At 44.6% G+C, this 17,196-nt stretch overlaps 1 pseudogene; it reads right to left on the reverse strand.

Moving 5' to 3' along the window:
• The window catches only part of LOC118396248 (hydrocephalus-inducing protein homolog), a 50,434-nt pseudogene that overhangs the window by 24,298 nt on the left and 8,940 nt on the right, over window positions 1–17,196 (reverse strand).

Below are 17,196 nucleotides of genomic sequence, written 5' to 3' on the forward strand. Positions count from 1 at the left end.
CCCAATCTATAATCTCCATCTATCCCTCTCTTGTGTGGGCAGCACAATTTACAGCAGGCCTTATAGATGGGCAATTCATTCTCAGCCTCTCTCCCTCTTCTCAACTCTACTGCATTTCTTATCCTTTTCTTTCTTGCTGTCTTTCCTTACCCCTTCCTCTCTCCCTCCCTCCCTCCCTCCCTATCCCCTTTCCCTCTCCCCATCCCCTTTCCCTCTCTCTAATTGCTTTATCCCGGAGAGCTCCTCTGCACAAGCAGCCTGTAAATCAAGAGGCAAGACTGTCAACACATAGATGAATGGGACAGAGTCAGATAAAAGAATGCCACTGAGAAATTATCATTTTCAGTTCTAAAAGGCTGATCAGCAACAGGACCTGAAAGCAGCTGCCAGGAGATGTGAGATGTGTGTAAAAAAAAAATATGCACAGGTTCAGCATGAAAGGGGCGATAATACAAACATTGAGCTAGAGTTTGTGCTTGTGATAATGAAAGTGAAATAGGAGGGACAGAAAATCATTATGATGATAGTGGTGACTCCTCATTCTTCCTCTCATTCAGAATGAAATCATTCTGATGATATGAGATAGAGAGTGCTTTTTGCTATCCCCACAAAATCCTTCAATAAATTACCCAAGGTTTTGTAACAATAGGCATAATGTGTATTCAGGTTAAAGCTAGAAATATTCGTTTTTTTATTCCACCGCATCCGCCAATGTCACACTTCCACATCTTTTTTTATTGTATTTTTTTATTTCACTGTTATTTAACCAGATAGGCTAGTTGAGAACAAGTTCTCATTTGCAACTGCGACCTGGCCAAGATAAAGCATAGCAGTGTGAACAGACAACACAGAGTTACACATGGAGTAAACAATTAGCAAGTCAATAACACAGTAGAAAAAAAGAGAGTCTATATACATTGTGTATAGGTGAAAGGTGAAAGGTGACAAAACTAGAGCGATGTTTGTCAGACCAGGAGACATCCCAGGAGACCAGGACCAGGAGACAGACCAGGAGACATCCCAGGAGACCAGGACCAGGAGACAGACCAGGAGACATCCCGCAAGCCTGTCTTCTCACGAAAACGTCTGTAGTGTCCGAACGGTTTTACCTGCAAACTATTATGACCACTGTATGGAAAAGGGACACTAATGCGACCACTCTATGGAAAGGGGAGATTCCCATGAACATTATGGTGTTCATTTTGCTTTATAGATCCCACAAGTGTCACGGTACTCGTCTCAAGGTAACCAGTACCGGAAAAAAATAAATGAATGGAAGTATGAAGTTAGTTTTGTGCTTACCCAAAAAGGGGTTAAATATGTGTCAAAAATTATAATAACATATTTCCTGAGCTTTCTTGTACAGGAAGATACAGATACAGGAAAAACACTTCGAAACCTTTCTTTTGTGGTTGTATTTCAGCCATTTCTGAATGTGTTATTCAATGCATTACTCTGGGCTATAGTAGTAAAGGCCAAATTACATTTTTGATACCTAAAAGGGTCCTAAAGTTCAAAATCAAATAGCTAAATGATCCATAGAATGACCATCTTAAAACAATTCCATAATTATGTCAACTTAAAATGTTGGACTTGAGCCAGAACCCCTCTAGTCAACAGCTTCCTCTCCTGTCCACTGGGCTCATGCATATATGTATTATTGGCAGTGGCGACGCGTCATTCAGGGCAGGTAGGGCAGAGCACCACCTGTTTTGAGCACCACACTTTTATTTTGGCATTAATATGTAAAATGTAAAAAAATGTAATAGTCATTGAGTTAATAAAGCCGCATACAAACATGGTCTCTTTTATGCTTTCTTGAGTAAGGCAGCTCCAAAATGCAGGTGTTTCAGCCTAGCTCAGTGCTTTCTGTGGTGGTGGGGCTAGCCAGCAGAAAATACAGAACGTTGTGCCTGATTGGCTTAGTTTTCTGTCATGATTGTCTCAGTTTTGTGACTCATGGGACAGTACGTTGTCCCTATTTCTGAGTTTAGAGCTCGAAAACGTTAGCCCCTTGGGTTCTGCCATAGTTATATTAGAAGTGCCGATCCAAGAAGGCTCAAGGTCATTGGCCACAGATAGAATGACATCAAATCACGTTATATCTATCTACTGTAGAGTAGCTTTGATTGGACTTATCATGTCAATATCTTACTTTCAAAGTCTTAGCAAGCAGTCATCATCAGTTGTCGACAATCTACTGGCAAATCCTTTTTAATCATTGTCATATGAAGAGAAATTATAGATAAAACATATCGGTGCTCATTGGCCGTTGTACATGAAGATTACACAATTTGGAAATCGCAAATTCAACAATGAGTCACTTGGAAGGAATCAGTGACTAACTGCAAGCGTTGCAAAGAAACCTCGAAAGTTAGCCTGCTTTTCAATGTGTTTTTTTTTCTCCAGAGTTCTCACCATAAATCCAGAAAATGCCAGACTTTGATGAAAGTTTGGTGATGAAATTTGCCCACAAAGGACTACTGCGCCACCTTCACAAGGTGAGTCCAAAAATGTATTGTATGCTGCTTTGACAGTGCTACTGATAGTAATGGTGGTGCTTGGCTTGCATGTGCAAATTCATAGAATTGTGTTATTTGACGTGTTATATATGCCATTTAGCAGACGCTTTTATCCAAAGCTACTTACAGTCATGTGTGCATACATTCTACGTATGGGTGGTCCGGGGGTTTAACCCACTACCCTGGCATTACAAGCGCCATGCTCTACCAACTGAGCTACAGAAGGACCACTGAAGGAGCTACAGAAGGACCATGATGCTGCCACCACCATGTTTGACAGTGGGGATGGTGTGTTCAGGGTGATGAGCTGTGTTGCTTTTACGCCAAACATAACGTTTTGCATTGTTGCCAAACGGTTTCATCTGACCAGAGCACCTTCTTCCACATGTTTGGTGTGTCTCCCAGGTGGCTTGTGGCAAACTTTAAACAACACTTTTTATGGATATCTTTAAGAAATGGCTTTCTTCTTGCCACTCTTCCAAAAAGGCCAGATTTGTGCAAAATACGACTGATTGTTGTCCTATGGACAGAGTCTCCCACCTCAGCTGTAGATCTCTGCAGTTCATCCAGAGTGATCGTGGGCCTCTTGGCTGCATCTCTGATCAGTCTTCTCCTTGTATGAGCTGAAAGTTTAGAGGGACGGCCAGGTCTTGGTAGATTTGCAGTGGTCTGATACTCCTTCCATTTCAATATTATCGCTTGCACAGTGCTCCTTGGGATGTTTAAAGCTTGGGAAATATTTTTGTATCCAAATCCGTCTTTAAACTTCTTCACAACAGTATGCTTCTGTAGCTCAGTTGGTAGAGCATGGCGCTTGTAACGCCAGGGTAGTGGGTTCGATTCCCGGGACCACCCATACGTAGAATGTATGCACACATGACTGTAAGTTGCTTTGGATAAAAGCGTCTGCTAAATGGCATATATTATTATTAGTATCTCGGACCTGCCTGGTGTGTTCCTTGTTCTTCATGATGCTCTCTGCGCTTTCAATGGACCTCTGAGACTATCACAGTGCAGGTGCATTTATACAGAGACTTGATTACACACAGGTGGATTGTATTTATCATCATTAGTCATTTAGGTCAACATTGGATCATTCAGAGATCCTCACTGAACTTCTGGAGAGAGTTTGCTGCACTGAAATTAAAGGGGCTGAATAATTTTGCACGCCCAATTTTTCAGTTTTTGATTTGTTAAAAAAGTTGGAAATATCCAATAAATGTCGTTCCACTTCATGATTGTGTCCCACTTGTTGTTGATTCTTCACAAAAACATACAGTTTTATATCTTTCTGTTTGAAGCCTGAAATGTGGCAAAAGGTCGCAAAGTTCAAGGGGGCCGAATACTTTCGCAAGGCACTGTATATATATAACTGCATTGTTGGTTAGGGGCTTGTAAGTAAGCATTTCACTGTTGGATTCGGTGCATGTGACTAATACGATTCGATTTATGTAGGCGCTAACAGTTTGTAGACATCGTTTGTCACCGTTAAAGTGCAAATAATGTATTGTTTAGTGTTGTTTGTAGTGGCTTGCTGGCATGTGTAACCGATGTGATATGGTTAGCGGGGTTTGCGCTAATAGCGTTTCAATCGGTGACGTCACTCGCTCTGAGGCCTTGAAGTAGTTATTCCCCTTGCTCTGCAAGGGCTGTGGCTTTTGTGGAGCGATGGGTAACGATGCTTTGTGGGTGTCAGTTGTTGGTGTGTGCAGAGGGTCCCTGGTTCGAGCCCAGGTAGGGGCGAGGAGAGGGACGGAAGCTAAACTGTTACATTGATGCTGTTGACCCGGATCACTGGTTGCTGCGGAAAAGGAGGAGGTCAAAAGGGGGGTGAGTGTAACCAATGTGAAATGGTTAGCGGGGTTTGCGCTAATAGCGTTTCAATCGGTGACGTCACTCGCTCTGAGACCTTGAAGTAGTTGTTCCCCTTGCTCTGCAAGGGCCGTGGCTTTTGTGGAGCGATGGGTAGCTGTTACGTTCCCCAGTTTATGTGTCGTAGTTTGTGTATTTGCATGTGTTTATTTCAGGAAATGGCTTCCTGAAATCCCTCAAGCAGCTGATTGGTCGACTCCATGGCTAATTGGAGAGCTGACCCCGCCCCCTCGTCAAGATGCAGCTGTCTCCAATTACCCATTCATTCTGAAACTATATAAATGCCAGTGTTCTGTTCAGGAGGGAGAGATTTGCTGGGAGGTCATTGCAGAGATTTTGCTAGAGAGATTTGCTGGGATGTCATTGCTGAGAGTTGGTATGTTTTGTGAGTTTGTTGCTCAGATAGAGCTTATTTGATGTCCTTAGTTTCTTAGTTTGTTTGTGAAAATTGTTTAATATTCTGTTTCATTTGTTCCCAGGGGGGAAGGGGAATGCACCTAGGGAGTGCTTAGGCAAGAGGCCCACTAGCATACATATACCCGTAGCATATTTGCTGTCTATGCACACTAGGTAAGACCTGGGCGGACCACCCCCTTGTATTTTGGTTAGGGCACCAGGTGGCGCTAAATTAGGTAAGTAGTGGGTAGGCAGGTAAGATAGGAGAGGGGGGGGCTTTGAGATTTACTTTCTTTGCTTTGGTTCCGTCCAGCCCATTTTCCCCATATTACCGTGTGAAGGAATAAAGTCCTTGTAAACGGTACCACATTCTGCCTGTTGTCATTCATACTTGCACCTACAGTCCATACCTTTTTCACTTCACGGAGAGTTTAGTTGTAGCAGGGTGTTGCGTTCCCTCTTCATAGAGGCGTGCGTAACAGTAGCGATGCTTTGTGGGAGGCGGTTGTTGATGTGTGCAGAGGGTCCCTGGTTTGAGCCCAGGTAGGGGCGAGGAGAGGGACGGAAGCTAAACTGTTACACATACATCCCACATTTTTTTTGTTTGCCCCACCAAGATTTACATGCTAAAAATCAACACTGATTATTGGTTACTAGAATCTGGGGCAAAGCTTTTGTGCTCTGCCAGAACCATTGCCATCTCCACATCATAAATCAGGAACAAACTGGTGCAGAAGTGTACAGTGTAATTTGCTTAGGAGGTAGGAGATAATCACTGAGATCCAACTTCACAGAGCATGCAAAGCACTTCTGACACTGGAGCTGTAGAACATTGAAAAAACACAATGTCTCAACCCAGCCACTGATCTGCTGCACAATGAATGCCTTCAATGAACAAATGACTGATGTGAGGTCTAATTTTTCAAGCACTATGAATGTGTGTCATTGGGCATGGATTGCTGCACCATGATTGTAGAAACTTATGAGATGATTTCCATGCACTAAGGCTTCCATGAACTTGCACCGATGCTTGTTTCTGTTATGTAAGGTGTGAGCAGAGAGGCAGTAAGTTTTAGGCTGTGGGTGATTGGTGTTGCATACTGTACCTTCTCCACTAAGAAGCTGAGCTGCTGGGAGGAGATGTCCAAGACAGGTGATGAGCTCCTTCCCACTCTGGTGACCTAGCATGGCGTGACACACCAGCCTCTCTCAACACCACCTGGGATAGAAACACAGGTATTCAGTACACACATTCAGTTAGCTCAAGACAACATTTATACTGTTATATGCAATTCGGCACTGAAGCTCAGATTTTGACCTTGTGTAGGTATAAATGTGACAGTTTCCTATAACTACCCAACAGAAATACAGCCCTGTCCTGCCCTGCCAAAGCTTTTCTGAGATACAGCCATGCCATCCAAAGATATAGGGGATCAGCAGAGGCTGCAGTGGCATGGGCTTACCTCTGGGCTTACCTCTGGGCTTACCTCTGGGCTTACCTCTGGGCTTACCTCTGGTTCTCGCTTCTTTCCTTCTCCTGTTCACCATTCAATCAATAAGGACTCAAGGAGAAATGCATCCCAGTAATACCCCAGAGAGGAAGTCAATACCCAGTCCTGTGCAGTGTGACTATGGTCAGATGAAGGGGGCTTTAAACACCTTTATCTCTGTAGTATTCAACCTTGAGCCCCCTGTGTCATTATCTGAAATGCTAGCTAAGAGTGCACTGTAATTCACATGTTTGTCCAAATGTTAGCGAATATCAATAACCAGTTGTGAATACTATTATTAAACACTGGTAATGGTACACTAAAATGAACTGGTTTGGCTGAACATAAAAACGAATCCATGAAGTTAGTCCAATGAGGTGAAACATACACGATTCGTTTTGCGAATGAAATGGAATAATTTATTCAAAGTCCAACAACTGTGGGTGCTGACGAAGACTAATGCAGTCAGTGTTGACATTTTTTTCCCTCGTAACACAATAACTTATCCAAAATGCACAGACAAAGACTGGTAACACAGGCAGCCCATTTCTGATCTTTTTTTCACTATTTGGTCTTCTGACCAGTCAGATCAGCTCTGAAAAATATTTGAAAAGATGTGATTGGTCAGAAGACCAATACGTTGAAAAAATATCAGAATTGGTCTGGCTGTGTAAAGGCAGCCATATCTGTTGCTTGAGGGAGTGTATCAAATCAAATGTTATTTGTCACATGCACCGAATACAACATGTAGACCTTACCGTGAAATGCTTACTTACAAGCCCTTAACCAACAATTCCGTTTTAAGAAAATAGAGTTAAGAAAATATATACTAAAATAAAAAAATAAATGAAAAAGTAACACAATAAAATAACAATAATGAGGCTACATTTTGTATAGACTGCAAGTACTGGTACCGAGTGCAGATTAGTCAAGGTAATTTCTACATGTTGGTAGGGGTAAAGTGACTATGCATTAATAATAAACAGCGAGTAGCAGCATGTGTAAAAACAAAGGGGTGGGGGTGTCAATGCAAATAGTCCGGGTTGCCATTTGATTAATTGTTCAGCAGTTGTATGGCTTGGGGGTAGAAGCTGTTGAAGAGCCTTTTAGACCTAGACCTTGCGCTCCGATACCGCTTGCCATGCGTTAGCAGAGAGAACAGTCTATGACTGGAGTCTTTGACCGTTTTTTTTGGGGCCTTCCTCTGACACCGTCTAGTATATAGGTCCTGGATGGCAGGAATCTTGGCCCCAGTGATGTACTGGGCTGTTCGCACTACCTTCTGTAGTGCCTTACGGTTGGATGCCGAGCAGTTGTAATACCAGGTCGTGATGCAACCGGTCAGGATGCTCTCAATGTTGCAGCTGTAGAACATTTTGAGGATCTGGGGACCCATGCCAAATCTTTTCAGTCTCCTGAGGGGGAAAAGGCATTGTCGTGCCCTCTTCACAATTTTCTTGGTGTGTTTTGACCATGACAGTTTGTAATTTGAAACTCTCGATCAACTCCACTAGAGCCCCGTCGATGTGAATGGGGGTGTGTTCGGCCCTCCTTTTCCTGTAGTCCACGATCATCTCCTTTATGTTGCTCACATTGAGGGAGAGGTTGTTTTCCTGGCACCACACTGCCAGGTCTCTGACCTCCTCCCTATAGGCTCTCATCGCTGTGTCGTCAGCAAACTTAATGATGGTGTTGGAGTCGTGCTTGGCCACTTATTAGTGGATGAGCGGGGAGTACAAGAGGGGACTAAGTACGCACGCCTGAGGGGCCCCCGTGTCGAGGATCAGCGTGGCAGATCTGTTGCCTACCCTCACCACCTGGGGGTGCAGCCTGTCAGGAAGTTCAGGATCCAGTTGCAGAGGGAAGTGTTTAATCCCATGGTCCTTAGCTTATTGATGAGCTTTGTGGGTACTATGGTGTTGAACACTGAGCTGTAGTCAATGAAAAGCATTCTCACGTAGGTGTTCCTTTTGTCCAGGTGGGAAAGGGCAGTATTAAGTGCAATTGCGATTGCGTCATCTGTGGATCTGTTGGAACGGTATGCGAATTGGAATGGGTCTAGAGTTTCCGGGGTGATGGTGTTGTGAGCCATAACCAGCCTTTTGAAGTGTGTTATGGGGCGTAGTCATTTAGGCAGGTTACCTTTGCTTTCTTGGGCACAGGGACTATGTTGGTCTGCTTGAAACATGTTGCTATTACAGTTTGAAATGTCAGTGAAAACACTTGCCAGTTGGTCCGCGCATGCTCTAAGTACACATCCTGTTAATCCGTCTGGCCCGAAGCCTTGTGAATGTTAACCTGTTTAAAAGGTCTTGCTCACATTGGCTATGGAGAGCATGATAACCCAGTCGTCCGGAACAGCTGGTGCTCTCATGATTCTATGTTTCTAGATCTCAACTTACTATCTAAGTTGTGTCTGACAGAGGACTGTTTGCCACCATTGTCACATGTTCCCACCTTGGGAGAGTCAAAGAAGCCCTCCAGCAACATGTCAGCAGTGTGTCTCGTGGCGAGCTCCATGCGTATGGGATGCAGTCTGAAGAACGGCCCATCTACAGCTGGGGGAACCAGGGAGTTGCAACTCTTTTCCTCCCTGGTTGTGTTGGTGGGCGGGGGGGCCTCTGGAGGTACCCCTCTGTGTTCCAGTATAGCTGGTGGGAGGGCTGACCTCAGTTGGTCACTCTAAAACAGTACTGATATGGACCAGAGCTGGGGAGCAGAGGACAGAAAACAAGCTTTCAGGGAAATAATTGAATGACTGGTGGATTTGAATGGGATTTGAATGACTGATTTGATTGAATATGTAAAGTATGCACATATGTACACACTCCCTGCCTGTACCTGAAATGTGCCCCCAGGTCCAGACTGGGGACAAAAGGACGGTTGGTGACAATGGTAGTGCCCTTGCCATTGGCAGAGAGAAGGGTGGTGTGTTTCATTATCCTGGATGGAGAGGTACAGCTTGTCCTGGAAGTGCACCCTCTACAACCACTAAGGTTATTATTTGACCCTGCTGGTTATCTAACGTTTAAAAATGTTGAAGAACAATCTGGCCTTAAATGCTCATATACTCTTAAAATCTCCACCAGGCACAGAAGAGAAGAAGAAGACTGGCCACCCCTCAGAGCCTGGTTCCTCTCTAGGTTTCTTCCTAGGTTCATGCCTTTTCTAGGGAGTTTCTCTTAGCCACCGTGCTTCTACATCTGCATTGCTTGCCGTTTTGGGTTTTAGGCCGGGTTTCTGTATAGCACTTTGTGACATCTGCTGATGCAAAAAGGGCTTTATAAATGCATTTGATTGATTGTCATCTAGGTGAGGGACCAGCCTCAGCTCCAGCTTCCCCTGGGGTGGAACCTCTCCCTCACTGGGCTCCACCCGCCACCTGCTGCGAACCTGGAAAAAAACAGTGGCCTTCTGTTACATAGGTGTTTACATCTGATGTAGTAAAAGACATAGAATCACTACGTAATAGGTATAGTACTGCCAGTTTAACCATACTGTATAATACCGTAAGACAAAAAACATAATACAATTTAGCAGACGCTCTTATCCAGAGTGACTTAGTAATGAGTGCATACATGTTCATACTGGCTCCCAGTGTGAATCGAACCGACAACCCTGGCATTGCAAGTGCCAAGCTCTTCAAACTGAGCCACATGGGACCAAATTCAATCTACTTGTATAATGTATGATAGATTCATTGAGGGCTTTGTAAGAGTATGTCTGTGATGTTCAATAAACATTCTCAAGTTAGTCAAACATCCAGGAGGTTGGCCAAAGGTAACAACAGGCAGTGAATCCTTTTATGTTTGGGCCCATGTAGATCATATGTTCTATAAAATTCTGTGTTTGGGCCATTCTTACAGAGGGTCTGAGTGCTTTCGATTAACCAAGAAATAAAATAAGGGCACCACACACAAAGCAATTTGACTCCTTTATCAGAAGCTTATCTGTCTCTTGGACCAAGCACTGTTTAATAATGAGAGATAGTGTTGTGATATCAGGTCCGAGCTCCCTCCAGTCTCTTCCCTACTAATATTGTCTTTTCTGTGGGCCTTTTGGGAGCCTGGTGGAGGCAGAGGAAGGCTGCAGTGGGGAAGCTCACTACTCGTCTATAAGTTTTACAGAGAGTGTGAAGCTGCTAATTGAAGCAATCACAGACAGGCTGGGGTTTTATCAGATCCAGGGCCCAAAAGCTGTGTTGCTATAGATACCAGGATTGATACAGAGGATTCAGCCTGCTTTCGCCCTATTAGATGTACTGTACAATTTAATTCAGCTTGAAAACAGAATCTTCCTCTAAAGAAAAAAAGAAGAAGAATTCCCCATTCTATACTACTCCATTCTAGATGTCTGATTTATTTAGATTCAACAAGGAAATAATCTAAAAGGGAAACAGACATTCATCTTCTCTACCACTACATCTTCAGCCTTGTTCACATCAGCAGATAAGACCAAAGTGCACCAGTAGCTCTCAATATATCTTAACTATTAGCTGAAAGAGGATTTAAAATCAATTTTCCATGCAGCAGCTTCCTGATTGATTTGTTGCACATAAAGTTTTAATGGGGATTTTCAGATTGAATCCAGCGCTGTGACACTGGAGTAGGCTCTCTGATTGACAATACTTTATTTTCTCACCACCACACTGGAGTAGGCTCTCTGATTGATAATACTTTATTTTCTCACCACCACACTGGAGTAGGCTCTCTGATAATACTTTATTTTCTCACCACAACACTGGAGTAGGCTCTCTGATTGATAATACTTTATTTTCTCACCACAACACTGGAGTAGGCTCTCTGATTGATAATACTTTATTTTCTCACCACCACACTGGAGTAGGCTCTCTGATTGATAATACTTTATTTTCTCACCACCACACTGGAGTAGGCTCTCTGATTGATAATACTTTATTTTCTCACCACCACACTGGAGGGCTCATCCAACTACCTGGATGCTTCCATGGAGTAAGCATAATCATCACATTTGACTGCCATCATGTCTTCTTCAGAACCACAACCAACCAAAGACATTAATGAGCTCCGTGTATGTAGAGGAAAGGTGATGGCAGAGAGGCACAGGCACTACACTTCTGTAACAAACTCTCTAGTCTGCAAGGGCAGAAAGACTCCATTTTTTACAACTTCCTTGCGCTGACAATGGCTATGCAATGAGTTGGATTTAATTGGAGTTTCAGTGTGTGTTCGAGTGTGGAGGGGACCTTATTGAACAGAGCATGGTCTGCTGGCGACAGGAGATGCTCTTGATGTTACAAGCAGTCATGTAGAACCAACCAATCATGGATCATAGCTCCTGATTAATCACCATCAACAACATTATCACTGGCTGAACTTTATGGCTACTGGAAGTTACTGAGTCACACAGACTTCTTTACTCTCCATAAATGCATAATCTGATACTTTAGAGGGATTAATCATAGGCCCCAAAGTCTGTTGGATATCGATATCTTGTTCATCTGTACATTAACTTGAAGATATAAGTATATTCTGCTACCCTGTGAGACAGAAATAGGGCAGATTTCTATGTCTAGTCAAAGGAACATGTGTAGTCACATTTCATATATTCTAATATAGACTCTGTACAGTGTACTTCATTCTCACATGTAGATCAAAGTGGGATGTCAGCTCATTACAGGAGGCCTTGCAGAGAAAGGGGAGTAAACGGCAATTGAGGCATTCAGCCACTACACCGCACATAAAAGACACACGGTAACCATCCATGTGAGCAGTGTGTGACTTTGGGATTCATCTGAGAGTCATAGATCACTTTCTTAGGCTTTATGTGCCATCTCTGTTGAGAGCTAAGCTGCTGGTCGATACAAAGGTGATCATGGAGGGGTATGAAGAACAAGCCAGCTGAAATGTCAATAATCAGATCAGACTTGCATTACAGAGGTTTAATAAAATGTATTGCTTTGAACCATGGCATGTCAAGGAGGTTTAAAATGAAAACCACTGTAGAACTCAGTAGCTAAGACCCCAAATAGTAGATTTGATAGGGCCATCATACAATACAATATACACTGCTCCAAAAAAAATAAAGGGAACACTTAAACAACACAATGTAACTCCAAGTCAATCACACTTCTGTGAAATCAAACTGTCCACTTAGGAAGCAACACTGATTGACAATACATTTCACATGCTGTTGTGCAAATGGAATAGACAACAGGTGGAAATTATAGGCAATTAGCAAGACACCCCCAATAAAGGAGTGGTTCTGCAGGTGGAGACCACAGACCACTTCTCAGTTCCTATGATGTTTTAGCTGATGTTTTGGTCACTTTTGAATGCTGGCGGTGCTTTTACTCCAGTGGTAGCATGAGACGGAGTCTACAAGCCACACAAGTGGCATCCAGGATGGGACATCAATGCAAGCTGTGGCAAGAAGGTTTGCTGTGTCTGTCAGCGTAGTGTCCAGAGCATGGAGGCACTACCAGGAGACAGGCCAGTACATCAGGAGACGTGGAGGAGGCCGAAGGAGCAGGACCGCTATCTCCGCCTTTGTGCAAGGAGGAGCGGGAGGAGCACTGCCAGAGCCCTGCAAAATGACCTCCAGCAGGCCACAAATGTGCATGTGTCTGCTCAAACGGTCAGAAACAGACTCCATGAGGGTGGTATGAGGGCCCGACGTCCACAGGTGGGGGTTGTGCTTACAGCCCAACATCATGCAGGACGTTTGGCATTTGCCAGAGAACAACAAGATTGGCAAATTCGCTACTGGCACCCTGTGCTCTTCACAGATGAAAGCAGGTTCACACTGAGCACATGTGACAGACGTGACAGAGTCTGGAGACGCCGTAGAGAACGTTCTGCTGCCTGCAACATCCTCCAGCATGACCGGTTTGGCGGTGGGTCAGTCATGGTGTGGGGTGGCATTTCTTTGGGGGGGGCGCACAACCCTCCATCTGCTAGCCTGACTGCCATTAGGTACCGAGATGAGATCCTCAGACCCCTTGTGAGACCATATGCTGGTGCGGTTGGCCCTGGGTTCCTCCTAATGCAAGACAATGCTAGACCTCATGTGGCTGGAGTGTATCAGCAGATCCTGCAAGAGGAAGGCATTGATGCTATGGACTGGCCCGCCCTTTCCCCAGACCTAAATCCAATTGAGCACATCTGGGACATCATGTCTCGCTCCATCCACCAATGCCACGTTGCACCACAGACTGTCCAGGAGTTGGCGGATGCTTTAGTCCAGGTCTGGGAGGAGATCCCTCAGGAGACCATCCACCACCTCATCAGGAGCATGCCCAGACGTTGTAGGGAGGTCATACAGGCACGTGGAGTCCACACACACTACTGAGCCTCATTTTGACTTGTTTTAAGGACATTACATCAAAGTTGGATTACATTTACATTTACATTTAAGTCATTTAGCAGACGCTCTTATCCAGAGCGACTTACAAATTGGTGCATTCACCTTATTACATCCAGTGGAACAGCCACTTTACAATAGTGCATCTAAATCTTTTAAGGGGGGGGATGAGAAGGATTACTTTATCCTATCCTAGGTATTCCTTAAAGAGGTGGGGTTTCAGGTGTCTCCGGAAGGTGGTGATTGACTCCGCTGTCCTGGCGTCGTGAGGGAGTTTGTTCCACCATTGGGGAGCCAGAGCAGCGAACAGTTTTGACTGGGCTGAGCGGGAACTGTACTTCCTCAGTGGTAGGGAGGCGAGCAGGCCAGAGGTGGATGAACGCAGTGCCCTTGTTTGGGTGTAGGGCCTGATCAGAGCCTGGAGGAACTGAGGTGCCGTTCCCCTCACAGCTCCGTAGGCAAGCACCATGGTCTTGTAGCGGATGCGAGCTTCAACTGGAAGCCAGTGGAGAGAGCGGAGGAGCGGGGTGAAACGTGAGAGAACTTGGGAAGGTTGAACACCAGACGGGCTGCGGCGTTCTGGATGAGTTGTAGGGGTTTAATGGCACAGGCAGGGAGCCCAGCCAACAGCGAGTTGCAGTAATCCAGACGGGAGATGACAAGTGCCTGGATTAGGACCTGCGCCGCTTCCTGTGTGAGGCAGGGTCGTACTCTGCGGATGTTGTAGAGCATGAACCTACAGGAACGGGCCACCGCCTTGATGTTAGTTGAGAACGACAGGGTGTTGTCCAGGATCACGCCAAGGTTCTTAGCGCTCTGGGAGGAGGACACAATGGAGTTGTCAACCGTGATGGCGAGATCATGGAACGGGCAGTCCTTCCCGGGAGGAAGAGCAGCTCCGTCTTGCCGAGGTTCAGCTTGAGGTGGTGATCCGTCATCCACACTGATATGTCTGCCAGACATGCAGAGATGCGATTCGCCACCTGGTCATCAGAAGGGGGAAAGGAGAAGATTAATTGTGTGTCGTCTGCATAGCAATGATAGGAGAGACCATGTGAGGTTATGACAGAGCCAAGTGACTTGGTGTATAGCGAGAATAGGAGAGGGCCTAGAACAGAGCCCTGGGGGACACCAGTGGTGAGAGCGCGTGGTGAGGAGACAGATTCTCGCCACGCCACCTGGTAGGAGCGACCTGTCAGGTAGGACGCAATCCAAGCGTGGGCCGCGCCGGAGATGCCCAACTCGGAGAGGGTGGAGAGGAGGATCTGATGGTTCACAGTATCGAAGGCAGCCGATAGGTCTAGAAGGATGAGAGCAGAGGAGAGAGAGTTAGCTTTAGCAGTGCGGAGCGCCTCCGTGATACAGAGAAGAGCAGTCTCAGTTGAATGACTAGTCTTGAAACCTGACTGATTTGGATCAAGAAGGTCATTCTGAGAGAGATAGCGGGAGAGCTGACCAAGGACGGCACGTTCAAGAGTTTTGGAGAGAAAAGAAAGAAGGGATACTGGTCTGTAGTTGTTGACATCGGAGGGATTAGCTTGTAGTGTGGTTTTCCACTTAAATTTTGAGTGTGACTCCAAATCCAGACCTCCATGGGTTGATAAATTTGATTTCCATTGATAATTTTTGTGTGATTTTGTTGTCAGCACATTCAACTATGTAAAGAAAAAAGTGGCGGCAGAGTAGCCTAGTGGTTAGAGTGTTGGACTAGTAACCGGAAGGTTGCAAGTTCAAACCCCCGAGCTGTCAAGGTACAAATCTGTTGTTCTGCCCCTGAACAGGCAGTTAACCCACTATTCCTAGGCCGTCATTGAAAATAAACATTTGTTCTTAACTGACTTGCCAGGTTAATAAATAAATAGTGTTCCCTTTATTTTTTTGAGCAGTGTACTTTATTGTCCATTTACATGCAAACTCATTCTGTGACGTCAGCATACAAATGCACAAACACAACACAATATATTACATGCAGTACGGAAAAATGCAAAGTTCGTACACACGTCACAAATTTACATCTCCACAAATTGAAAGTCTCTGCGGCCTCCTGTCCAACTGTTCAGTAGCCCGATGGCCGATGGAGTGAAACATGCTCTTATTCTTACTGAACAGTGCGACCGTTAATCTCCTTCCGGAGTGCAGCAGCTCAAAACATTGGGCAAGAATATACTAATGGTAAAATATAAATTGAAAGTATGCTTTGTTTTTAAATGTTTTACATTCTTTTGCCATCAAGTTTCGAGCGACTCTGTCATTCTAGAAGAATGACCATCGATTGATGCTTGAAAATGCTTAGTAAAAATCCTGCCTTATCAACGCACAGCTCTTTAGCCTTAGAGGTGAAAAGAGTGTCAGAAGTATTTCCTCAGCACTTCACTTTAAAGATTTAAGTGCAATACAAGACTGTGTGTGTGTGTGTGTGTGTGTGTGTGTGTGTGTGTGTGTGTGTGTGTGTGTGTGTGTGTGTGTGTGTGTGTGTGTGTGTGTGTGTGTGTGTGTGTGTGTGTGTGTGTGTGTGTGTGTGTGTGTGTGTGTGTGTGTGTGTGTGTGTGTGCGTGTGAGTGTACGTGTACGTGTGTCTTTGCGTTTGTCTGTAGACTGCAGTATTTCAAGGTCCCAGCATAGCAGGGTACCAATCACTAGGTTGTTTTGCATCAAAGGGATTCAAGGCAGCGCTGGTTAATGTGAGTGGCATGAAATAGAAACAGAGGGAAGAACACTATGCACAGTGCATTAATTAATATTATACAACGGGTGCGTCTAATCCTGAATGCTGATTGGTTAAAAGCACATTCTAGCCGGTGTCTATTCCACAAGATACCACTGGCTAAATCGATGACTTTAAAATGCCTATTTACTCTGTTCCATCTGACTACGCAATCCACTGTCTCATCTGCCCAGCCAGGCAATTTATAAACTTGATCTCCACTATGAAAAGCATCTAGATATTATCTTCCATTTCTTTTAGACTAACATTTAGATTTGTATAAACCTTGTTGTCTGTCTCTCCGACATTTGCAACATTGTTTCAATATTCAAATTCGATCTCCAGCTGTCCCATAGTAATGAACGTGTAGGGGTCGGGAGTCAGAACGAGGCAGGCAGCATTTCTCAGCCAGCCGAAATCATGAATCAGCGGGCATAATTTTTATGTATATATACAAAGAAATGTCAATTGAAAAAAGGTAAAACAAAACAAAGCAGCTAGTTTGCAGTCTTTACAGCTTCAGTATTTGAAGTGATTGTGTTAGCGGTGTTGTTGGCTAGCTCCTCTGAACAACAGTGACCTGACGAGAGCACATTTTCTATGCCAGGCGAAATCGTGCCTCATTAGCTCATTGTTATGGATGTATCCAAATAAACGTCACTAGAAAACAGCTTAAACAAATGCAAATGCAGCTACTGTTGCTATTCTTTTTGACATTTGATGTGACTGTAAGTTAGATGTAGTTGGCTAACTAGCAAGCAAGGAATAAGGATGTTGCCAGTCGGTATGGCAATGGAACATTTAGTATGAACGACTGGGTCAGAACAAACAGAACAAATGACCAACCAGCTTGAGTAGCAACCCTAGATTT

This window comes from Oncorhynchus keta, chromosome 17, assembly GCF_023373465.1.
Source record: "Oncorhynchus keta strain PuntledgeMale-10-30-2019 chromosome 17, Oket_V2, whole genome shotgun sequence".
NCBI classification, from domain to species: domain Eukaryota; kingdom Metazoa; phylum Chordata; class Actinopteri; order Salmoniformes; family Salmonidae; genus Oncorhynchus; species Oncorhynchus keta.